Source organism: Rhineura floridana, chromosome 14 (genome assembly GCF_030035675.1).
Source record: "Rhineura floridana isolate rRhiFlo1 chromosome 14, rRhiFlo1.hap2, whole genome shotgun sequence".
NCBI lineage: Eukaryota > Metazoa > Chordata > Lepidosauria > Squamata > Rhineuridae > Rhineura > Rhineura floridana.
The window spans coordinates 19,503,701-19,529,746 of NC_084493.1; the positions used below are offsets into that span (position 1 = coordinate 19,503,701).

A 26,046-nucleotide genomic window follows, 5' to 3' on the forward strand; every position below is an offset into this window, starting at 1 on the left:
CGGGGATTTGAACTCACAGACTCTGGACTCCCAGCCAGGCTCTCCTCCCCACTATGCTATACCAGCTCTTTACACACAAGTACACCCCTGCAATTCAAATGTTACTTAGCTCTGCTTCACTTATCTAAGAAATTTAATACACACACACAATGCTACCACTCTGCCACCCCATCCATCTCTGTTGTGCAAGGCAACAACGAGGGCTGCAACAGTTAAGTCAATCAAACTGATTAATTCACTAAAAGACCCTTGATAGGTTATTTCCCCCAATTAAAATCAATCAGATGACTTTAGAAAAGATTTGTTTGATACAAGCGCTAACAAAAAAATTTGTAGAAGAAGGAGGCATTTTAGAAGAGGCATTCCCTCTCTCATCCACAGGCAGGGCAGAATGCCTCCTGTAAAATGACACCTGTTGTAACTTATCTAAAAACAGAAGGTTTTTTTCTGCTTAAGTAAATTGTTTTATACATATGCAACTGTATGCAGATTAATTTTTGGTTTAAAATTCACTCAGTCCCACCTGCACTATGTAGTTAAAGCATCATCATACCACTTTAAAACAGTCACGGCTTCCCCCGAAGAATCCTGGAAACTGCAGTTTGTCAAGGGTGCCGAGAGATGTTAGGAGACCCCCTCACAGAGCTACAATTCCAAGTTCCCTGGGAAAAGGGATTGAGCATTAAGCCACTCTGGGAATTGCAGCTCAAATGTATAGTGCAGATGGGGTCTGAGTTACAGTTACTAAGACGTTCTTAACTGGCTGACCACTTCAGTTTCATCACCCAATAGGCTGTCCTTCACAGTTCAGATGTCTAACCCCTTCTGCCTGCCATTGGATACTTTTTAGGAACACAGGAAACTACCTTGAAAATGGAAATGGACTGCCTTCAAGTCAACCCTGATATATGGCGACCCTATGAATAGGGATTTCATGGTAAGCAGCAGGGCTGTGGAGTCGGTACGCCAAACCTTCAACTCCGACTCCGACTCCTCTATTTTTCTACTGTCCGACTATGACTCCACCCAAAATGGCTTCCAACTCCACAGCCCTGGAAAGGGCTGTAAATGTCTTTTTAAATTGGAAGCTCTCATAGGAGCATTTTTATCGCTGCCTGAATATGCGCTGATCTTGGCATCACAGCATTTGTCTTCATCTGGGTCCTGTGTCATACAAAATGGTTTCCATCTTGAGTTATGGTGAAATGCTCAACTACAGCTGACTTCATGGGAAGCTTCTTTGACATTTTGAATTTATATTTTTTTAAAAAATTAAAAATTTGTCAATCAAAATTTATTTTGAAGCCGGAGTCAGAGTCGGTACATTTCTACCAACACCAACTCCAACTCCACCCAAAATTGCTTCTGACTCCATGACTCTGACTCCGACTCCACAGCCCTGGTAAGCAGTAGTCAGAGGGGGTTTACCATTGCCTCCCTCTGAGGACAGTCCTCCCCAGCTGGCCAGAGCCACTCACTGTGGGGGTGATCTTTAGCTGGCCCTTGACACCTAGGAGACACGAGCAGGGATTTGAACTCACAGACTGGACTCCCAGCTAGGCTCTCCTCCCCACTATGCTATACCAGCTGTTTGGAAGCTACCTCACACGGCATCAAACCATTTGTCCATCCAGTAATGTCCACAGAGGCTGGCCTCATCATATCTAACAGTAAGACCACCTCTGCAACTACAAGTTCGGTATAGAAGCATTTCGGCATTTCTAAGCAAATCAGTTTGAGGGGGAAAAAGGAGGCAGGGAATTGGAGAGAGAAAGGCAACTTAACAAGGGAAGAGCCTCAGATCAAATGGCCAAATCGCCAGCATCTCCAGGCAGGACTGGGAAAGATACTCCTATCTGCAATCTTGCACAGGCGCTGTCATTCACTATGGATAACAGCAACTTCCTAGATAAGTTGTTGGGTTTTTTGCAAACAATTTGCAAAGTGATTCCAGGATGAAATGCTGACATTTTTCAACACTCCTCACTCAATGCTGCTGGAAATGCAGCCTCCAGCTCCCTTGTCTACAGAACTGTGGTTGGAGGCTGACGAAACATGGACCAAAGTAAATAATGCCAATAGCCCTTATTATTTTATTTTATTTTATTTATTTATTTTTTAGTTAATTACATTTCTAGACCGCCCTATAGCAGAAAGCTCTCAGGGCGGTGTACAACAAATAAAATCACAATTAAAATATGAGCAAGTGTGGAAAAATATATATATATATATAGTACAATTACAAAACATTAATAAAATTGCCATTGAGATTTATAAATTAAGATCATATTAAGTTTAGAATGTTAAATTAAAATATTTAAAAATTTACAAAAATTTAAAAAGCCTGGGCGAAAAGGTAAGTTTTTACCTGGCGCCGAAAAGATAACAGAGAAGGCGCCAGGCGTATCTCGTCTGGGAGGGCATTCCATAGTTCGGGGGCCACCACCGAGAAGGCCCTAGATCTAGTTGTTGATCTCCGGGCCTCTTTATGGGTTGGGACCCGGAGAAGGGCCTTCAACGTCGAGCGTAGTGAACAGGTAGGTACATAGCGAGAGAGGCGCTCCATCAGGTATTGCGGTCCAATGCCGTTTAGGGCTTTATAGGTAAGAACCAACACTTTGAATCTGGCCTGGAAACATATCGGTAGCCAGTGCAGCTGCGCCAGGACAGGTGTTATATGGTCAAATTTCTTTGTCCCAGTGAGAACTCTGGCCGCAGCATTTTGCACTAGCTGAAGTTTCCGAACCGTCTTCATAGGTAGCCCCACGTAGAGTGCATTACAGTAGTCCAATCTAGAGGTTACCATAGCATGGATAACTGAGGCAAGATGCTCCTTGCTCAGATAGGGTCGTAGTTGGGCTACCAGCCAAAGCTGGTAGAATGCATTCCGTGCCACCGAGGCTACCTGAGCCTCAAGTGACAGGAGCGGATCTAATAAGACCCCCAAACTACGTACCTGTTCCTTTAGGGGGAGTGTAACCCCATCTAGGACAGGTCGAACGTCAACCATCTGGGCAGAGGGTCCTCCCACCAACAGCATCTCAGTCTTGTTAGGATTGAGTTTCAGTTTATTAGCTCTCATCCAGCCCATTATCGCGGCCAGGCAGCGGTCTAGTACATCAACAGCCTCACCTGACGAAGATGAAAAGGAGTAGTAGAGCTGCGTATCATCAGCATATTGCTGGAAACGCACTCCAAAACTCCTGATGACCTCACCCAGCGGCTTCATATAGATATTAAAAAGCATGGGGGACAGAACTGAACCCTGCGGGACCCCATATTGGAGTACCCAGGGACTCGAGTAATGTTCCCCCAGCATCACCTTCTGGAGACGATTCCCGAGATAGGAGCAGAGCCACCGCCAAGCAGTGCCTCCCACTCCTAAATCCGTAAGTCGCTCCAGAAGGATACCATGGTCGATGGTATCAAACGCCGCTGAGAGATCAAGGAGAACCAACAGAGTTACACTCCCTCTGTCTTTCTCCCGACAGAGGTCATCATACAGGGCGACCAAGGCCGTTTCTGTAGCAAACCCTGGCCGAAAGCCCGATTGAAATGGGTCTAGATAATCAGTTTCATCCAAGAGAGCCTGGAGTTGGCGAGCGACCACACGCTCTAGAACCTTGCCCAGGAACGGAACATTGGCTACTGGCCTATAGTTGTCCAAATTATCAGGGTCCAAGGAGGATTTTTTTAGGAGCGGTCTCACCACCGCCTGTTTCAGGCAGGGTGGGACCACTCCCTCTCGTAAAGAGGCATTAATCACCTCCTTGGCCCAGCCGGCTGTTCCATTCCTGCTAGCTTTTATTAGCCATGAGGGGCAAGGATCCAGAGCAGAAGTGGTCGCCCGCACCTGTCCAAGCACCTTGTCCACATCCTCGAGCTGTACCAACTGAAACTCATCCAATAAAACAGGACAAGACTGTGCTCTGGACACCTCATTAGGATCAACTGCTACAATAATGGAGTCAAGGTCCCGGCGGATGTTCATGATCTTAATACGAAAGTGTCGCGCAAACTCATTACAGCGGGCAATTGATGGTGTTATTGCGTCCTGGGGACCAGAGTGTAAAAGTCCCCGGACAACTTTATAAAGTTCCGCTGGGCGGTTAAGGGATGACTGAATAGAGACAGCAAAGTATTGCTTCTTTGCTGCTCTCACTGCCTTCACATAGAGTTTGGTAGAGAGCTTCACAAGTGCATGATTACAGCCGTCGGGAGTTCGCCTCCATTTGCACTCAAGCCGTCTCCTTTCTTGCTTCATCACTCTTAGCTCCGGAGTAAACCAGGGAGCCAATTGAGCTCTGCAACGGAGAGGGCGCACCGGGGCGATCGTGTCAACTACCCGGGCCATTTCCGTATTCCACAGCATGGCCAGGGTTTCGACAGGACCGTCAATTCTATCAGCCGGAAAATTCCCTAGAGCCATCAGAAAACCCTCAGGATTCATTAGTCTCCGGGGACGGACCATCTTAATTGGTCCTCCACCCTTGCAGAGGGGAGAAAACAGTGTGAGTCTAAACCTTAATAGGCGGTGATCTGACCATGACAAAGGAATAGATGAAAAATCCCTCACTCTCAGATCACCATCCCCTAATCCAGTGGCAAAAATCAAGTCCAGAGTGTGCCCCAACACATGCGTAGGGCCAGTAACAAATTGAGACAGCCCCATGGCTGTCATGGAGGTCATGAAGTCCTGAGCTGCTCCAGATAAAGCGGCCTCAGCATGAATGTTGAGATCCCCCAATACCAAAAGTTTGGGGGAACGCAACAATAGATCCGAGACCACCTCTGTCAGCTCAGTTAGGGAGGCTGTTGGGCAGCAGGGTGGACGGTACACCAACAGAATTCCCAGTCTGTCTCGCTGACCCAACGTTATGTGCAGACACTCTAGACCATTAGCCATCTGGATAGGGTGCCTAACAAGAGGGATGGAACTTCTATAGACCACAGCGATTCCCCCTCCCCGACCCTCGGATCTACCCAGATGCTGAACCGAATACCCAGGTGGGCACAACTGGGAGAGATTAATACCTCCCAGATCGCTCACCCAGGTCTCAGTAATACATAATTCTTATCCACCTTCCTCTGCAGGAATGGAGGACAGCAATAGCTTTCCTCCTCTTTGAATCCAAGCATCTGGCTTTTCTTCCTTTCTACTTCTGTCTCCCCCACCCCACCCAAAAAGACACACACCTATTTAAAAACCCTGCCAGGCACCAAGAGCATGCTACTCACCATTCTCACCCCGTCTACACTCAATTTCAGATAAAATAGGAAAATTATCAATGTGGTAACGGGTGTATGAAAGAATTATCAGCTGGCTCTAATAATACTGACTGAGCTCACCCTCGCCATAAGCCTCTTTCCCTTGTTCAGAATCTGCAACACAGTGCTCGCCATTTTACAAGTATTGATATACACAGTTGAATAGAGAATACGCAATTGCTTGGCCGCTGTGTCTCAAACTACTTTAGAAAGGTTTGCGGAACGGAAAGCGAAAGCAAGATAGCTCTATTCTATGCCTGTTTTTATGCTTGTGACTCTTTCCTAACAGACAGACTTGTTCCATCTACTTTCAAACTGAAAAACAGCAGCAACCCAATAGTCACTGGGGAGGACTAAGCAACTTCAACTTGTCCTGAATACAGCCACACAGGTGATTACTGTAATACGTCCCAACTGTTTAGCTCAGAAATATTGTACCAGTTGCACTAGTTATTTGTGCATTTCTTGGCTCAGTTCAAAGGTTTTGACCTTTAAAGACCTACAGTAGGGCCCCACTCATAAGGCAGGTTCCGTTCCAGACCGCCGCTGCAAAGCAGAACGCATTGACTTACATTGACAAAAAAGGCGCCCGATGACCGAAAAACACAGTAAAACCAGAACAAGCGCCGGAAGAGCAGGGCCTTTCCGCAATTGACAATCGCTGTATCGGTGGAACGCTGTAAAGCGGAGTGCCGCAAAGTGGGGCCCTACTGTACAAATGTTTAGGGCCAGATTATTTGAAGGACCACGTACATCAGGGATGAGGGACTGGATCTCAACAACCCAGTCCCCACAGGCCAAATTTGACAGGTGGGCAGGACCAACCACATGTCAAGGTTCAAAGGGGTTCACTATAACTACCAATCAATGGAGTCAGTTTGCAGGCATAACTCTGCAAAGGAAAAATGCCTGTTTGTAGGTGCAGTTTGAGTCCAAACCTTGCTTGCAAACTGATGGAGGGCTGGGCTCGATGTCTGTGCCGACAGCGAGTCTCTCGGCTGCATGTTGGATAGCCAATAGATACAGGTCATGGCAACCTCGAAATTAGTAACTGTGAAGGTTTGTGATTGCTTTTAAATGCTTATAGATGTTTTAGGTGGTTTTTAAATATGTATTTATTAGATTTATATCCTGCCCAAATTTTATTTAAAAGTTTTTATTGTATTTTAGATGGCATTGTTTTAACATGCTGATGTTTGCCAACCTCGGCTCTTTTGGGAGGAAGGGCAGGATACAAATTAAATAAATAGCCCCCAAAAGGAAACACCTTAATGCAGCTGATGCCATTGGGCCTTGCTGTCAGCACCCGAAAGATCATTTGCATCCCTACTTACCCCACACCTGACATCACATATGACAGGAGGCGGGCATTGTTTGGGAGGGGGTAATAAGCCTCATGGGTGAAATTGAGATCCGTGCCAGGCCTAATTAACACCACAGGCTAGAGGTTCCCTACCCCTGGCCTGCACCCATATGAACTTGCCCATGCCTTAAGATCAACATCGGAAGCCCTCCTCATTAGCCCACCTTCAAGATCAGTTAGACTGGTGGGCACAAGAGACAGGTGCTTTTCAGCAGTGGCCCCTGGCTTATGGAACTCTCCCACCCAAGGGATATGTGTTTGATCACATATGGCCTTCAAAAAGGACACATCTGTTTCCAGTGACTTAAGAGATATCATTCTTTTCAAGATATTGCTGGTATTTAGCTTATCGGTTTTAGATGGTTGGTTTTTGAAGACTGTTGATTGTTCTTTATACTGGACTGAACAGCGTTATGAAAGATCATAAAGCGCAGTTTGCTGATGGTCTGGGAAATTTGTGGTGTGTAATCTGCGTTTTAAATAGTGTTATGTATTGGAACTGTGGTATTTATGGTATTGTATGTTTCGTAAAGCTGCTTTGAGAGAGGAAGCTGTCCTGCAAGGCAGTCTAAACATCCTCAAACTAAAACAAACACAAACCCAGTCGCACCATAGGAAGCTGTCAACCCATCTAGCTCAGTATCACTGTCAATGACTGACAACAGCTCTCCCAGGTTTCAGGCAGGAGTCTTTCTCATTCCATCTGGAGATACCGGGGAGTGAGCAAACAGTGCTAAAGGTTGCTCACACATCCAACTACGCATCCTGTGAAGATGATGACAGCAGATCAAAGCAAAGGCAGCCTATGACCAGAAATGGGAGGTCCCTAGTTGCTCTAGCTAGTAAGAATGACCCAGAAGCTTTTGCTGTTGTCATGTAGTAGTATCTCCTGGCCTGGTCTGACCTATTGGGTACAAGAAGACTTCCTTGGCTGGTCTTTACAAGCCATCGTGGGATGGAGCATAGGAAACTGCTTTATACCGAGCCAGACTATGCTTTAAGTTGGATTCCTGCACTGAGCAGGGGGTTGGACTTGATGGCCTTATAATCCCCTTCCAACTCTGTTATTCTATGATTGTGTGACTACTGGTCCATCTAACTCAGTCTTGTCTACACTGACTCGCAGTGGCTTTCCAGGGTTTCAGGCAGGAATCCTTCCTAGCCCTACCAGGAGATGCCAGGAATTGAACCCGGGACCCTCTACATGCAAACCAAGGGCTCTACTACTAAGCTATGGTCTCTCCCCTACAACACAGGAAGCTGCCTTGTACCAAAGTCAGATCATTTGCTCCTTGTAGCTCAGTACGGTCTACACTGAGTGGCAGCAGCTCTTCAGGATTTCAGACAGGGAACATTCCCAGGCCCACCTGGAGATGCCAGGAATGGAACCTGGGCCCTTCTGCATGCAAAGCAACTGCTCTACCACCAAGCTACAATTCTCTCTTATGTGCTAAAGGTATAAACCTAGAACTAGAACGCAGAGGTATAATTCAATTAAAGGAATTCCACCAAACATCCCGCAGGTCTCCAGTTCAAAACCAACTTTGGGCTCAAGTCTGACATGCGCTGTAATTATTGACAGATGAAACACAAACAAATAATTCTATGACAATGCATTTATCAATTCTATACAGCACGCGTGGGGAACCTTTGGCCCTCCAGGTGTTGCTGAACTACAACTTCCCCTCATCCCTGGCCATTGGCTATGCTTGCTAGGGCTGATGGGAGTTGTAGTTCAGCAACATCTGGAGGCCAAAGATTCCCCACACCAGATATACAGCAATGTTGCCTTAATGTAAAAACCAACCTACAAAATAAAATAACAGACCGCTGAAATAAACCCCTCTGGTCTGCAATTCAATTTCTCATTCTTAAATTGGAGGAGAAACCGAAAGAGCACAAGGCACGTAACGCATGACTTTGCTGGATAAAAATTTGCCTGCATCTTTCTAACTGATAAATGGGTTTGTACTATGAAGGGCAACCAATCCAGTTCATGAAAACTGACCCCCAAGAGATTTGCGCAAAGGGCAGAAAAGCATATGGCAAATATCTTCAGTGTTGCCAGGTCAACAAAAGCAAAACCCTAGTGAGAGGAGAGACAGAAAGAAAACTCTCCTGTTGAAAATTTAGCTGCCGTCACCACCACCATAATCAATTATTAAATCCATATCTCGTCCTTCCTCTCAAAGAAGCCCAGGGCAGCAAACAGGTGATAAAACAATAGAAACCATCTTTAAAATAACTTTAAAGCAATTCCCACACAGATGCAGTCTGGGATAAAGGTCTCAACTTAAAAGGCTCAATGAAAGAGGAAGGTCTTCAGTTGGCACTAAAAAAACAACAGAGACGGTGCCTAATATTTAATATTTACTCATTAGGACGGCACATTATGTCACAGTGCAATTGCTGAAAATCATTGCACTTACATTAGTACTCTGGGGTGATTACACAACTGAATGTAGAATCACAACATGAGGAGCAGCTCTGTCATAAATTAGGTGCATGAACAAATTCAAGTATCTTCTATGAGCAGTGATCACTGGTGGCCTAGCAAAGGCAGGGGTATACCAACCATGATACAGTACAGCGGCAGAGTGGAAGACTGATCTAACATGGGGCACAATACACAGGAAGTTCTCCTGTGCCAACTTTCACTGGAATGAATGGGAGTAGCAGAAAAGGAATTTTTTTAAAAAAAACTTCCATTCATTCCAAAGAAACTTTTGCACAGGAATTTCAAGGTAGATTACATCTAGAGAGAGAAGGTACTATTTGAGTTTGTCTTGGGTACCAACATTTCTTGGAACACCCCTCCATAGATTCATGGACAACTGCATACAAACACAGGATACCGTATAATAAACTTTTAAGGTGGCAAATAATCGTAATACAAGACTTGTGGGATACCTGCAGGGAATACAATACTTGGAGAATCACCTTGCCCCATATGTGCCCACTTGACTACTTTGATCTGTGCAACTAGCACTATTACAAGCGCCACAATACTTTTTCCATGCTTGTAAAAAATCAATATTTTCGTGTGATAATACCTACACTTTGGAACTCCCTGCCTATTGACATAAGGCAAGCGCTTTCACTGTACTCTTTTCAGCACCTGCTTAAAACATTTTTGTTTAGGCATGCCTATCCAGACAGATAATCTCTGTTTAACTTATTGTTAATTTTAATGATTTTTTAAAATGTTTTTAATTACTTGTTTTTAACAGTTTATTGATAATGTTAATATTTTAAATAAACTGCTTAGAGATTTTAATACAATCACTTTTGCCTCTGGCCCACTCACCACTAGGAAATGCAGCTCTCAGGCTGAAAAAGATTCCCAGCCTCTACTTGATCCCTTCAGTTTTCCAAAGAAAGAGGAAAGTAAACTATTATGGGCCTATTTCAGTAGTAACTTGTGTTCCAAAGAGATTAATTTACAATCAATAATTTTACTCTCATGCTGAACTTATACAGCTCCTGGATTCCAACATCCAAAGATGTCAGGATGCATCAATTTCTCTTACGAAAGAGAGTTTTGATTCATTTCTAAAGCAATTTTTAAGTTTTCTGTCAAACTTATCGAAAGGAATCATTCATTTGGAGTTAGTTCCAGCAAAGGATTTATTTCCTATCCCAAATTCTATAAATGGCTGAAGAGAGATCCCTTCTGCTTTCCATTTGGACAATAAAAGGAAATCAAACAGAATTAAAGGCTGCTCTTCTCTCTCCTGGACTGACATCTCCAGCAACCACACTTGGATGTGTTGCTATGTAAAAAGACATACCACATCTGCCATTCCCTCACCCAAACGGTGTTCTAGATTAGGCCCCAAGTTAACCTTTACAATATTTGAGATGCAAATATTTTGAAGTAGCTTACAATTAGTTGCATAATGAAATTAATTTTAATTAATTAACAGTTATAAAGAGCCAAACACCTCACACCTATCAACAGAGCAGCTACACCACGCTAAATCAGACCTAGAACTTGGGCAGCATTTAAATTAGTTTGTCCGATAATAACACTTGATTCTTTAAGTAAGGCACTTTGTTAATCTGGCACATGAGGCCACCACCTTGCTGCAACCAAGCAGATCTGAATCTGGGTAGTGCCTGGATGGGAAACTGCTGTGAATCACCTGTGGATAGCCATGATGGATGTCATGATGGGGGAAAGCCAGAATATAAGCAAAAAATAATAATTACTTAAAATTTATCTAACATATCAATAAACAAAATGAAATCATGAATAATCTAAATAGTGTATCGTAACCTGGGTATATCTCACACATATTTACACATGTGGGGCCTGCAAGAGCATGGATTGTTCACATTCAAAGGTCCAGCCAGCCATGTTCTCCTCCACAATACTCCATTCCGCCTCTCCCTCACTGGTTTTCATCCCCCACCAGCTCTTGCCCCCAGCATTCTGTGCCCACTGAGCATGCTCAGTCCTCATTAGGGGCTTTTGTTCTTCCTTGCTTTGTACTTCTGCACACCTTGGAGATTGCAGTCTGACACTACAGGCGGGCCCCGCTTATACAGCAGGTTCCGTTCCGGACCCCCGCCGTAAAGCGGAAATCGCCGTAAAGCAGAACCCCATTAAGTATAATGGGGCGCATCGTGCCAAAATGCCACAAAAGCGGCAAAAGCGTCTTTAAAATGGGGAATGAAAGCCGCCGCATTACTGGAACGCCGGGAAGCGAAGCACCGGGAAGCAGGGCCCTACTGTACCTTGCTTTTGTGTATGCACAGTGCTGTTTGGGTGGCATAGGAATAGGCATCAGAGAATGAGTTTGCTATTAGTAAGTATGAAAGATGATGGGAGGTTGCGTGTACTTATCTCACAATTCTTCTATAAACATTCCTTCACACTTGACACTTCAGATAAAAGAGGGGAGGAAACGGCTTTAGTTGGAATAAGCGGAGGACAGACAGACTGGGAAGCTATCTAACAAATCCCACTTCTACCCCCCCCATTGGAGTATGCCCACTTCAAGGGGGGGGCAGAATAAGGTACTGGCAAGGGCAAAATATTTCAACTCTTGACTCCTTATAAAAGACCACAATATTTTGTTCAAATGCTCCTTAAAAAACACTTTTTTTGTTTAAGCTAGTAACAAACATTCCCCAGTGTAAGTTCACAAGGATCATCCATGTTAACTACACTGAAATAAAAGTGACTTTTGGCCCCTGGAAGACTAAGAACATAAGGAGAGTCTACTGGATCAGGCCAGTGGCCCATCTAGTCCAGCATCCTGTTCTCACAGTGGCCAATCAGGTGTCCATTTTGGGAAGCCTAAAAGCAGAACCTGAACCAAACAGCACTCTCCCCATTCGTCATCTCCAGTAACTGGTATTCAGATAATCCTGAGCTAGATGGACCAATGGTCTAACTTAGCATAGGGCAGCCTTATCATAGAATAGTCGAGTTGGAAGGGGCCTATAAGACCATCAAGTCCAACCCCCTGCTCAATGCAGGAATCCAAATCAAAGCATTCCCGACAGATGACTGTCCAGCAGCCTTCTCCACAGAACGTAAAGAGAGTCTGCTGGATCAGACCAAAGGTCCATCTGGTCCACCATCCTGTTGTCACAGTGGCCAATCGGATGCCATAGGAAGCCTACCAGCAGGACCTAAGCAACAAGTATTCAGAGCATGCTCCTTCCAATACTGGAGGTAATACAAAGCAATCATGACTAGGAGTCATTGATGGCCATATGCACCATGAATTAGTCTAAACCCCTTTTAAAGCCAGGCAAGCTGGTTGCCATCGCTACCTCTTGAAACAGAGTGCCTCCAGAAGGCCAGGCCCTCCAGGAGTCCTGCAAATTCCAACATCTAAGGGGGCTTTAGGCTTGCATTTCTACAACAGCAGTCCCCAATGGAACATAACAAAACACTTTCGAGAACTCAGCGGGGGGGGCTTTCAAAAGCAGCTTGAGCAACAGCTCATGGTTCTGCTGTTCAGGAGTCAGAAATCCCAGACAATGTACTGTACCCAAATGAGTTACAGTACACCCACTGAAATTGATGGGCTTAAGTTAGTCCTGGTCCTTAATTTCAGTGGTCTACTTTCAGTGGATATAACCCCTTGGGCACAACTAAGTACTGTGGATCCTAGCCCACTAAATGTGTTATACCGCCCTGGTCTCCTGCTGGGAGGAAGGGCGGGATATAAATCAAATAATAAATAAATATAGCATTAACATCTGAGAATGTATTGCTTATTTATTGGAATTATATTGCGACCTTCCTCCCAAAGGAGCCCATAAGGAGAACATATGAAACCTGTTGGATTGGGGCAGACCCATAGCTTTGCATGCAGAAGGTTCCAGGTTCAATCGCTGGCGTCTCCAGGAAGGGCTGGGAAAGACTTCCTGCCTGAAACCCTGGAGAGCTGCTGCCAGTCAGACTAGATCAGCCTTTCCCAACCAGTGTGCCTCCAGATGTTGTTGGACCACAACTCCCATCAGCCTCAGCCAGCATTGCCAATGGCTGAGGCTGATGGGAGTTGTGGTCCAACAACATCTGGAGGCACACCGGTTGGGAAAGGCTGGACTAGACAATACTGAGCTAGATGGACCAATAGTCTGACTTGTTATAAGGCAGTTTCCTGTGTTCCAGACCAAAGGTCTATCTGTCCAGCATTCTGTTCTCACAGCGGTCTCAGATCAATCAAAAGTCTCTATAAAAAAGTATACATTATTCTGTTCCAATCTTTAAAAAACTTACTGTAACTGCATGAAGCAGCATGCAGGCTCCAGCAACTTCTGCAAAACCCCAAGAATCAGGCTCAGAAAATCACCATAAGTTATGGACAAGTCCTGGAGAAAAGAGCAAAGGGGGGGTAATTATACATAAGTAAAGCATATAACTTACTGGCAATACAATGTCTAGCCCGGCGTTTCCCAACCAGTGGGCCACCAGATGTTGTTGGACCACAATTCCCATCTTTCCTGACCATTGGCAATGCTGGCTGAGGCTGATGGGAGTTGTGGTCCAACAACATCTGGTGGCCCACTAGTTGGGAAAGGCTGGTCTAGCCTATATAATTATGGCATACATCAGTTTTTTTAACAGGACAATTGTACCCCAGTCCCACAATATCGGAATAAAAACTCATATTATTAATGCAGATACAAAGGGTATGAGCCCACCATTCATCATTTATTTAGACTATTTCTATACCGCTTAATATATAAAAATATCCCTAAGCAGTGTACAAGAAAAAAGTATTATAAGAAGTACACAGTGAAGCTATAATACAAATAAACTCATTGCCCAACAGTAATTCTGCTGCAAAATCTACCCCAGGGATATTCCCCATCTTTAAACTGTAATATAAGAGCTAATTATTTCAAAGGAAAACTGCTGTGAGGCAGATTTAAGTGTCACTTGGACAGGTTCTCACTAGTGTGGTCGCACACACACATACACCCCTCCTTGATCGTACTGCATAACATTGCACTGGGGGGGCTCAAATGGATTGCTGCTCTGTACAAAAACATTGCCTCCTCATAGAAAACAATCATGCCAGAGGTCCCTGACACACTAGCTTTCTACGTGCAGGGAACCTTTTTACATGGAAGGGCACTCTTCAACCATGTGAGCACCCACCCAGTTTTAAGTGGTACACCCCAGGCATGGGTTTACCACTACCATGAGAACTATAGAGGGCATTCTCTGTGGTGGCCCAGTAAGGTGTGTCTGGCAAATTCACTATACTGTTTTAGGCGAGTGCTGAAGATGCATCTCTTTACTCTAGCCTTTGACACCTGAGACATATTTTTAAGGACTCACTCTATTTTGGGATTTGAGGTTGTTTTAATGCTGTACTTTAAAATTGATGTAACTTGCCCTGGGACCTTGGGTGAAGAACGGGTAATAAATGTTGTTATTAGATTTTAGTAGCGAGCAGGATAGGGGAAGGAAGGAAGGAAGGAAGGAAGGAAGGAAGGGCAAGGAAACAAAGGATGAATTACACATGAGCATAGAAGCCATTAACCACTTAGAAGCCATTTTGGCAAAAAAGCAATATATAAATTAACTAAAAATTAAAAATTGTGGAGCAGTCATGTTCATTGTACCCACAACTTCCCAGTTGATACATAAAGGATTACAGAAAGTCCAGGGTTTTTTTTTTTTACAGATGGACGACAACACCTGAATCCTCCTCCATCCCACTTTACCTCTATTTATGTTCTCCTTTGCTTCACACATTTTTCCCTCCAGTCCTGACACCAGAAGTGGGAAGAAAAGCCACAGAGAGTTCAGTTCTGCCCCCTTCTCTCCAAAATCTCATCTTTATATATAAATACAAACACCCTCATTTGGCCCTCAATAACATACATAAACGCAGTTGCAAACAATCAGAGGATGCCTCGCCTAACTAAAGTCTTAAACGCTCTTTCTACAAAATCCTGTAGAAAACATTAGCCAAACACAAGCAACTTCACAGAAAAGTTATACGGTGACCCATTGTTCAAACACTACCCTAGTCATCAACAAAAGTCACCAGTCAATGTTGCTCTTGGCCTCTTTTATTGACTGGTGAGTCAGCCACTCTAAAAGTGAAGCCTCGCTGGTCATGGACTTCCCATGCAACGCACTGCCCAGAGCAAGCCACCACAAGTTACCAGTCCAGAAAGAGGAAGAGTTGCAGGCATTGAGCACCTTACATCTGGGGATTAAGGTCTGCAATGCAATTTCTCATTAACTGCTGTGTGACTGAAGGCACTTTTCTGAAGCAGGAATACAGGTATGCAAGGTAAGAACAAGATGTTCCTACCCTCCGTGAGTATCAGGGTCACACAGTGGGCTGGAGGGTGGAGGATTACTATGGTTTGCATGCAGGATGTCCAGGCTCAATCCTTGGCATCTCCCATAAAAACAATCAGGTGGCAACTGATGGGAAAGTCATCCCCTGAGACCCAGCAAGAGCCGCTGCCAGTCAGAGTATGCAGTGCTGGACCACATAACAAATAGCCTGATTGGGGATTAAGGGCACCTTCCTATGTTTCTTATCTCCAATGCAAGTAACCCCGAATTTGTACTGCAAGGATTATAGCAAACTCACCAAGGAGAAGGTAATTCCAATAACAAAGCCTGCACTGCGTCATTTGCTGTGCTTGTGGTATCTTTTGCAGCAGTGCAACCGGAGCTGCTTGGACAACAAAGGAGAGGGGAAAGGAAGCCCTACACAAACCTTTTGCACTTAAATCCATTCTCAGGGCACGTTACTCAGTAATCCATGGCAGGGCTTTTATCATATCTGAGAAGTTATTATGAACTAAGGAGTCAAACTGATGATAGCAGTCCACCTTAGGTGGAGAACCTCCAACCCAGGGGCCTAACTGGGCCCTCCAGGTCTTCCAATTTTGGCCTGGGATGGTGTTTTGCCCAGGCCACACCCTCCTGGCATCATATGAGGGACAGGTTATGGCTGCAAAGGCACAACAGGGAGTCTTAGAGTGCACTCCCTATTGTTTCTTTGAAAGTGCGGCTTGCATTCAGCCCTGTTTAAATTTGGTGCCAATGCAAGCCACGCTGCTTTCAGCTAGGGTGGAACCATCCAACTTCATGTAACATCAGATGACTCATGGGTGGGAAGCCCCAAACACCTGTCAAATATGGTCCATGGAAGGGTGGCCACAATTTGATATTTCCGCCCTCTGGAAAAATATATGGTTCCCAACTCTTACTGCAGGGTTTCCCAGCCTTTGGGCCTCCAGATGTTAAACTACAACTCCTATCAGCTCCAGGCAGCATGGTCAATGGTCAGGAATTATGGGAATTGCAGTCCAGAAAAATCTGGGGTCCCTAAGGTTAGGAAAAGCTGCTCTATTGTACAGCCATCCATCTTAGCAGCAGAGAGAGAGAACATATACAAAGCTTCAGAAGAGCTTACATAGGAAGCTGCCTTACACCAGACTAGACTATTCATTCATCTAGGGCAGCGCTGTCCTCTTTGGCTATCAGTGGCCATGTAGAGAGTCTCAAGAGGAAACAAGTCCTTCCCGGTACTTGCTCCCTAATCCGTTTAATTGGATGTGCTATGGACTGAACCTGGAACATTCTGCACGCAAAAGCATGTGCCTTATCATTGAGCTTCAACCCCTTCTCTTAACTAGATACCTCCTCATCCAGGCAGTTCATGTCGGAATTCTATTGAGTTGCGTAGCAGAGCGGAGAGTTTTGAGCGAGCCTGTGTGTGTGTTTGAATCTTTGATAAGATTCTACCTTCCCTGCAAATTTGTCAGACAGAGACTCTAAGCTTCAAAATAAGAAATAACTACTTTATTCTGGAAGTACATGCTTGATAGGAAAGAGTTCTACATCTAGCTAACTAGCTATGTTGGAGCAGTCTGCACTGGTCCCAGGGCAGCTCTCATGCTGGTTGAGACGGAGAGACAAAGGAAAGCTGTCTGCTCCCCTCTTGAGAGAGAAGAAGAAGACTGGGAAGGCGGGAAGGAACTGGGATCAATATCCTTTGCATTTCAGTCTAGCAGGAAGGAAGAGACAGCAGGAGATCAAAGTGATAGGGATAGCCTAGCAACCAAGAGGTCTCCTCCCTAGCTACCCTTTTTAACCCCATGCAGCCTCAACCCACCAAGTTGGAGTTGAACCTCATACATTCCAACAGCTCAGAGGGCCAAACCTGCTTTGCTTCAGCAGAACTGTGTCACATGACTTCGGACTATTTATTTAATTTGTTTATTTGATTTATATCCTGCCATTCCTCCCAGTAGGAGACCATTCTCAGAGCTCCTATCAGGCATGTTCACTGGCCACAGCTGATGCCCCATAACTATGCCAGAACTCATGCTGCGCCATGGTATTTCAAGTGGCAAGTTAACAGCAAGTGGTGTTAGCCCAGGTGGCACAGAAAAGGGAGGGAGGGAAGGGGAGAGAGAGAGAGGGAGGGAGGGAAGGGGAGAGAGAGAGAGAGAAAGAGAGGGGGGGAGATTACAAGTCCAGTGGCATTGTAAAACCAACCACTGTATTGCAACAGACTTTTTTTTTTTTGCCTGGGCTCACTTGGTCAGACCCACATGTGAAACGGTATATTTCTTCCTGTTTTTGGCTTAATGCTCCAGCTAATGGGGGAGGTAGGTAAAGAAGACGAGAACGACTACCCTGTGGACAAGCCCAGACACAGAGAAAAACAGAATTGTTATTAATACTTGCTATTTATTTTGTTTTGAGCACCCGGAAGAGTTTTACACTGCTGCTATCTCAGAAATCCATTGACTCCCTCTCCCTCCTTGTTAAAATAGGTCAGTGTTATCGTAACCTGACGGATAGGCAAACAAGTAAAGTAGGCATCACACACTGCAGATGTAAGTCTACATCCCTGGTTTAAGAACTGAGATCAGGGTCAAAAAGAACTGGGTTCTAAAGATGCTTTAAACCAAGATTAGCAACAAGCCCGATGCAGTATCAACCATGGTAGAGGAGAATGAGAAGGGGTGAGATGGGGTGTTTCACAAGAGAGAAGGGAAAGAAAGAGGGACCACACAATCCCAGAGCCAGATCCTGATACTATGGTTCACGCTCATAGCCATCAGCTCCAACAACTTGCCTTTCCCCTAGCCATTGATGCAGCCAAAAACAAATAAACCTCACCCTATTGCCATGAGTGATCTCTTACAAACTACCACGTTACAAAGGGGATTTATTAGGTAAAGCTTATAAGCAACCAGCAATTTGACCGAGACAGAAGTAGCATCAACATCTCTTGATAGGAAGCAAGTTCAGCCTATAACCAGGAACTGGTTATAAAAATATTTTAAAACTGTATGCCCAAGCAACTGACATGCTGTACCAAGCAAATCTGAATTATGCACCCTGTATATAACAATGCAAATCTGCAATTCCCACAGTTTTAAGTAATTTATTCTGGCTTTGGCAATCATGGGGGTGGGAGGGGGCAGATGGAATAGCCACGCACAGCACTGAAGCACTCGAAATATTATTCAGCCACCCCTGGCTTCTAAAGTTTTAGCAGTCATTACCCACACAGTGCACATCTCCACTCAGCCATAAATTCTACAGACTTAGAATAAGCTGGATTTCTGTATCCAGTGCCACATTCCTTCTCAGCTCCTACAGAAAACCCCAGTGTGCCCTGAGTGATGGTATCTACCCTTCAACAGAAGAGAAAAAATTCCTGGTGTGCAGGGTCTGTGAAAGAGCCAATTCCCAACCCTTGCCTGTTCCCAAGTGACAGGAACTGCAGGCGGGCAGAGAAGGAGGAAACGCAGCTCAGTGGCAGAGCATCAATTTAACATGCAGGAAAGACCAAGTTTCAATCCCTGGCATCTCTAGTTTGAAGAGCAAGTGGTGGGAAAGACTTCTGCCAAAAACCCTGGAGAGATGATGCCAGTGAGAGGAGACAATATCAGTGTAAAGCAGAGGTAGCTAATCTGTGACTCTGTTGGACTACAGTTTCCATCATCCCTGACCATTGGCCATGCTGGCTAGGGCTGATGGGAGCTTTAGTCCAACAACAACATCTGCATGGCCACAGGTTAGCCAGCTCTATTTGGACAAATAATTTGAACTTGTATAAGGCAACTTCCTAGCTTTGGTTTACAAAAGATGGTTCAACTTCAGCCTAATATCAAGTAATGCAACCCTTTACTTTCTCTTACAAAAGCAATCTGACTTTCATTCATTCCTATGAGGAAACAGAAAAAGCAAGGCCCATATGGCACTTGCCCTATACAGTAGGGCCCTGCTTTGTGGCGCTCCGCTTTGCAGCGTTCCACCGATACGGTGGCTGTCAATTGCAAAAAGGCCCCGCTCCTACAGCGCTTGTTCCACTTTTACGGCGTTTTTCAGGCACTGGGCACCATTTCAGACAATGTTAGTCAACGCGTTCCGCTTTACAGCAGATTTTGCTTTGCGGCGGCGGTCCGGAATGGAACCTGCCGTATGAGCGGGGCCCTGCTGTACTCACTAGATGGCTCAGTTCTCACCAACTGGGCTCCCTCACCAGGCCTTGTAACAGAATCCCACACACACACACACAATGCACCACCTGCCACATTATGCATGTTGCTGGTTATGAATGACAGCCCAAGACAGCTTCACTTTCTTAGGAAAACAATCACACCATGCACAACACTCCCTGTGCTACTACTCTACACTGAAGCCAAAGCAATGGAGGCTAAGTGTCAAACCAAGAGAAAGTCCTTTTCCAACACACAAGCCACATCTGCACTACACATTTAAAGCAGTATCATAACACTTCAAATGGATGGCTTTCCCCCAAAGGATCCTGGGATGTGGCTTGTTAAGGGATACTGAGAGTTGCTAGGAGACCCCTATTCCCCTACAGGCGGGCCCCGCTTATATGGCAGGTTCCGTTCCGGACCCCCGCCATAAAGCAGAAATCGCCGTAAAGCGGAACCCCACTGAGTATAATGGGGTGCGAAAATGACATGAAAATGCCACAAAAGCGCAAAATCAGCTTTAAAACGGGGAATGAAAACCGCCGCATTAGCGGAACGCCGGGAAGCGGGACCCTACTGTATTCCCAGAGTAGTTTTAACAGTTAATCCCTCTTCCCAGGAAACTCTGGGAATTGTAGTTCTCTGAGGGAAATAGGGGTCCCCTAACAACTCTCAACCCCCTTCACAAACTACAGTTTCCAGGATTCTTTTGGGGAAGGCATGACTGTTTAAAGTGGTATGATATTGCCTTAACTGTATAGTGCAGATGTGGCCTAAAAACTGCAGTATCAACAGCACAGCAGTGTGGGCCTTTACATTTCCATGCCCTCTCGTTTTAGAATCTGTGGTTGAAACCCAAAGCTTGAAGACTTCTTGCCTCAAAAAAAGGGGGGCACTAGCCTGCGGACACCGGATTGGAATGTGTCGCTCCTGGAGTTTTTAAGCACGGTTAAGAAACGGAGAGATTTATGAGCATTCCTCTTCCATTGTTTACGCTTTAGAAGTGGGGAGGGATTTACTTACGCAACAGCAAGATAAGGAGACCAAGGTTCTTCCCAGGAACAGGTAGATGGGACGCATAAGACTCAAAACACAGACACACACAGAAGTCAGCAGCAAAGGCTGAGTTAATTTTAAATCCTCTCCTTGCCCCCACCTTCTTTCCCTCTTTTTTTTTCTTTTTTGCAGGCCTTTTCAGGGGGCCTGCTACCTAAGTAACCAATCTCTTGGGATGTTCAGATGCAGAATGAGCAGCAGAGGCAGATTAAATCCTAAACAACAAGGATCCTGTTTTCATGTCAATTTCCTGTACAATTAGAAGAAATTGTGAACAGACAAGGGGGCAGACAAAGAAAACGCAGAAGTTGTGTTTCAATTAAAACAAAAAAGGTGGGGGGCGCTTTAGAAAACAAACATTTTCAATTAACAAGTCCCACCCTCCCAAGGACAGGAGAAACATAAATGATCACATACATATCTGTTAATCAGGCCAAGGCAGACTCCCAGCAGCCAGATTTTTATGAACCAATGAACAATTTAGTGCAGCCTTTTTCCTTTTCTCTTGTAGGATAGAATTATTATTTTTATTATATTTAATTTCTATTCTATTGTGTTTTTTTAAAAAAATGTATTTTTGCCGATGTAAACAGCTCTGGGGCCTATTGGGAAAGGGTGGCATACAAAACTCTTAAATATATTAATGTAGCATAACAGGCCTGACCACACTAACCTACAGAACTGGCACTACTCCCTTGGATTCCATTCTATATCTGGGAAGAACCCTGAGTGCTTACTGTAATTGTAACAGTTTATAACCGAGATACATTCTCTTAATTTGGGGCATCAAGTCAACCCTTTCTTGAAGAGGAGTAATTTGTGGATGGGCCTTAAGGTCCTATGGAGCTGTGGAAGGCGCAGAGACTGTCTCTGAAAATTAAAGGTGTGTTTTTTGGTGCCAGTCTTATTTCTAAAAGTATTTACATACCACCATATCATGAAATATCTCAGAGGTGTACATTAAAACAGAAATCATTAAAAACAAGACAGACGATTAAAATAACTGGCTAATCAAAAAACTGAAAGTTAAAACAGCTGCAAAGGGCTGTTGTCATAAAAATATCTTCAAGAGATGCCTGAAAGTCAAAGTGAGTAGGGTGTCTGTCGAATCTCTGCTGGAAGCATTTCCACAGCATGGGACTGGGGGCACTAAATGCCTGACTTCTAGTTGAGATCAGTCAGAAGGGGGGAAATCGCACTCCTCCAGATGATCCCAGTGATTGAAGTCTGATATAAGGGCTCAGGTGGGCCTTAAAGGTCTTCCATTTGCAATCCCTTGGACCCAAAACATCACTGTGCTAGATAGTCCAGGGTAGCAAAGTCCTAGCGTCTGACCCAGTGTGCATACTTATTTCAAACCCATCTTTCAATGTAAGCAATCCCATAAAATGCAGAATGTAACAAGCTGTACAATCTCCCATGGGGGGGGGGAGAGAGAGAGAGAGAGAGATGCCATTTGAGAATCCATCATCCCTCTTACAGAATCCAACTCCTTTTGATCAAGTTCACAAAATCCAACTCCTTTTGCTCGAAGCAGCCCAACCATTTCTCGTGAAGTCATATTTTCTGTGTGACCATGGGAGTGATTAATAGGGCATAACGCAAGGAACCTGCGCTTGTTTCCCCTCAACTTGCTTCCAAAACACCATGTGCTCATTTCTCTTACAGGGAGGAAAAAGAAGTGGCTTCAAGATGACCCACCTCTGACCACCCCCACCCCACTCATTCCTCAAACAAGAGGAAATGAAATACAAAACAATACACAGGATCAACCATTAACACTAACAAGGAAATTGCAAGTTAAGCCACCTAGCCATACCCTTGCTTCACCTCTGTGGCATTTCCCCCTCCCCGCTCCCATACCATTTAATGCATCCTTTGTCCTCCTGAATACCCCAAATTACAAGAGGGATGTCCACAGGTGGTCTCAGCCCCAAATGGACAGGTGGTCAGTTTATTTCCCTTTAGTAAGCCACTGTTCTCTCACACCCAACTGGATTTGGGGCACAATAATACAGGTCTAAGAGGATGTGACTCAAGCCCTGGGCTCCTGCTGGGAGGAAGGGTGGGATATAAATCTAACAACAACAACAATAATAATAATAGCCCCTCTGACCCTAAAATTTCTGCTCAAGCTGCTTACACACCATCCATTTAAAGTTCATCTCCCCCCCCCCAAAAAAAAAGAATCCTGGGAACTGCAGTTTACTCCTCACAGAGCTGAAATTCCCAGCATGTTTAACAAAGGACAATTTGCAAGGTTCTGTTATTTCAGGGGAGGGGGATGTGCTTGAAATGGATGTGTGTACACAGCCTTAGTGTTGATAGCAAACTGTGGATGGGCCTCGGAAATTTGGAGGGATGCAATGTTAGGATCAGCTGTAGCCAAAAGCATTTCAATAGGCCTAAGTAAACAGAAACACACTGCAAGAGCAAGGGTGTAAAGAAAGGGCTCTCTAATATTGTGCTCATTTGGCAGTTATATTTATATGCTTTGTAATAATCACAAGCAACACCTCAACGCCTTGGTGACTCAACAATCCCATCGTCACTCCCTTGCTTCTCAGGACAAGCCTGTCTAAGTGGTTGTTTCCAGAAAGGATTCTATGGTAACGGTACAAGCAACTAATTAGGAGAGGACATGACTATTTGTTCGTTGTTGTTGTTATGTGCCATCAAGTCAATTTCGACTTATGGCAACCCTATGAATCAGCGACCTCCAAGAGCATCGGTCATGAACCACCCTGCTCAGATCTTGTAAATTCAGGTCTGTGGCTTCCTTTATGGAATCAATCCATCTCTTGTTTGGCCTTCCTCTTTTTCTACTCCCTTCTGTTTTTCACAGCATTATTATCTTTTCTAATGAATCATGTCTTCTCATTATGTGTCCAAAGTATGATAACCTCAGTTTCATAATTTCAGCTTCTAGTGACAGTTCTGGTTTTATTTGTTCTAACACCCAATTATTTGTCTTTTTCACAGTCCATGGTATGCGCAAAGCTCTCCTCCAGCACCACATTTCAAATGAGTTGATTTTTCTCTTATCAGCCTTTTTCACTATCCAACTTTCACATCCATACATAGAGATCGGGAATACCATGGTCTGAATGATCCTGACTTTGGTGTTCAGTGATACATCTTTGCATTTGAGGACCTTTTCTAGTTCTCTCACAGCTGCCCTACCCAGTCCTAGCCTTCTTCTGATTTCTTGACTATTGTCTCCATTTTGGTTAATGACTGTGCCGAGGTATTGATAATCCTTGACAAGTTCAATGTCCTCATTGTCAACTTTAAAGTTACATAAATCTTCTGTTGTCATTACTTTAGTCTTTCTGACGTTCAGCTGTAGTCCTGCTTTTGTGCTTTCCTCTTTAATTTTCATCAGCATTCATTTCAAATCATTACTGGTTTCTGCTAGTAGTATGGTATCGTCTGCATATCTTAAATTATTGATGTTTCTCCCTCCAATTTTCACACCTCCTTTATCTTGGTCCAATCCCGCTTTCCATATGATATGTTCTGTGTATAGATTAAACAAAAAGGGTGATAAAATACACCCATCTCACACCCTTTCCAATGGGGAACCAATCAGTTTCTCCATATTCTGTCCTTACAGTAGCCTCTTGTCCAGAGTATAGGCTGCGCATCAGGACAATGAGATGCTGTGGCACCCCCATTTCTTTTAAAGCATTCCATAATGTTTCATGATCTACACAGTCAAAGGCTTTGCTGTAGTCTATAGAATTGTATAGTTGTAGAATCTTGAGCATTACTTTACTTGCATGGGATATTAAGGAAATAGTTCGATAATTACTGCATTCTCTGGGATCCCCTTTCTTTGGAATTAGGATATATATTGAAAGCTTCCAGTCTGTGTGCCATTGTTTAGTTTTCCATATTTCTTGACAAATTTTTATCAAAATTTGGACAGATTCAGTCTCAGTAGCTTGTAGCATCTCTATTGGTATGCCATCTGTTCCTGGTGATTTGTTTCTTCAGTGTATTGCTTCCATCTTCCTTTTATTTCATCTCGGTCAGTCAGTGTGTTCCCCTGTTGATTACTCAACATCCCTACTCGTGGTTTAAATTTCCCTTTCATTTCTCTAATCTTTTGGAATAGGGCTCTTGTTCTTCCCATTTTGTTGTCCTTTTCTATTTCTATACAATAACTATTGTAATACTTTTCTTTGTCCCTACGTACTATTCGTTGTATAGTTGCATTTACGGTTCTGACCGTGTTTCTATCTCTTTTTGCTTTTGCTTTCCTTCTCTCTTGAACCATTTCAAGAGTTTCTTCAGTCATCCATTGAGGACTTTCTCTCTTTTTAACTAGAGGTATTGTCTTTTTGCATTCTTCCCTGATTATGTCCCTGACTTCAGTCCATAGTTCTTCTGGTTCTCTGTCAACTAAGTTTAAAGCCTCAAACCTGTTCCTTATTTGATCTTTATATTCTTCTGGGATGTTATTTAAATTGTATTTTGGCATTATGATTGCTTTGTTGTTCTTCTTTAGCTTTACTCTGATTTTCGATACAATCAGTTCATGATCTGTACCGCAGTCTGCTCCTGGTCTTGTTTTTGCAGAAAGTATGGAACTTCTCCATCTTCTGTTTCCAATTATATAATCAATTTGATTCCTATATTGACCATCTGGTGATGTCCATGTGTACAGCCGTCTTTTTGGTTGCTCAAAAAATGTGTTGGCAAGAAACAAATCATTGGTTTCACAGAATTCAATAAGTCTTTCTCCTGCTTCATTTCTGTCTCCTAAGCCCCATTTCCCCACAATTCCTAGTTCTTCTCTGTTCCCTACTTTTGCATTCCAGTCCCCCATGATTATCATGAACTATTTGTTCAGTGGCTTATAAATCCACACTCCTAGTCCCGGGCATAAATATAGGCACTATTCATCATGAAATATTTTACAAGTAAAAATTGAGGTTGAAGATCATTTTTTTATGTAGTTTTGCCATCCTTCAGGCAATTTTTTTAATGAAACAGATCATCTGCAGCAATGGTTCCCCAAATGTTTTTCCCATGGACCACTTGAAAATTGCTGATAGCCTTAGTGGACCACTTAATGATCTTTCTGTCTGTTGTAGCAATTGTACTGAGCTGTGCTAGATGCTGCATGATGTTTAGTTGTATTTTTATTGCTTATTTTATTTATTTATTATTTAATTTATATTCCACCCTTCCTCCCAGCAGCAGCCCAGGGCAGCAAACAAAAGCAGTAAAAACACTGTAAAACATCATAAAAACAGATCTTAAAATAAATTAAAACAGAACAACTTTAAAAACATTATTTAAAAAAGCTTTAAAAACATCTTAAATAAAAAGGGTTAAAAATATTGTTTAGGGGAAAAAAGGTTTTAAAAAAACATATTAAAAGC

General features: G+C 43.9%; 1 protein-coding gene across 5 annotated transcripts in view; it reads right to left on the bottom strand.

The window, feature by feature from the left end:
- The window catches only part of AKAP13 (A-kinase anchoring protein 13), a 333,500-nt gene that overhangs the window by 219,552 nt on the left and 87,902 nt on the right, over positions 1 to 26,046 (bottom strand). For all 5 annotated transcript variants that reach the window (XM_061595982.1, XM_061595984.1, XM_061595983.1 and 2 more), the window contains exon 2: positions 13,374 to 13,465. The gene's annotated coding sequence lies outside the window, so the exon portion shown is untranslated. The remainder of the gene's footprint in view (positions 1 to 13,373; positions 13,466 to 26,046) is intronic.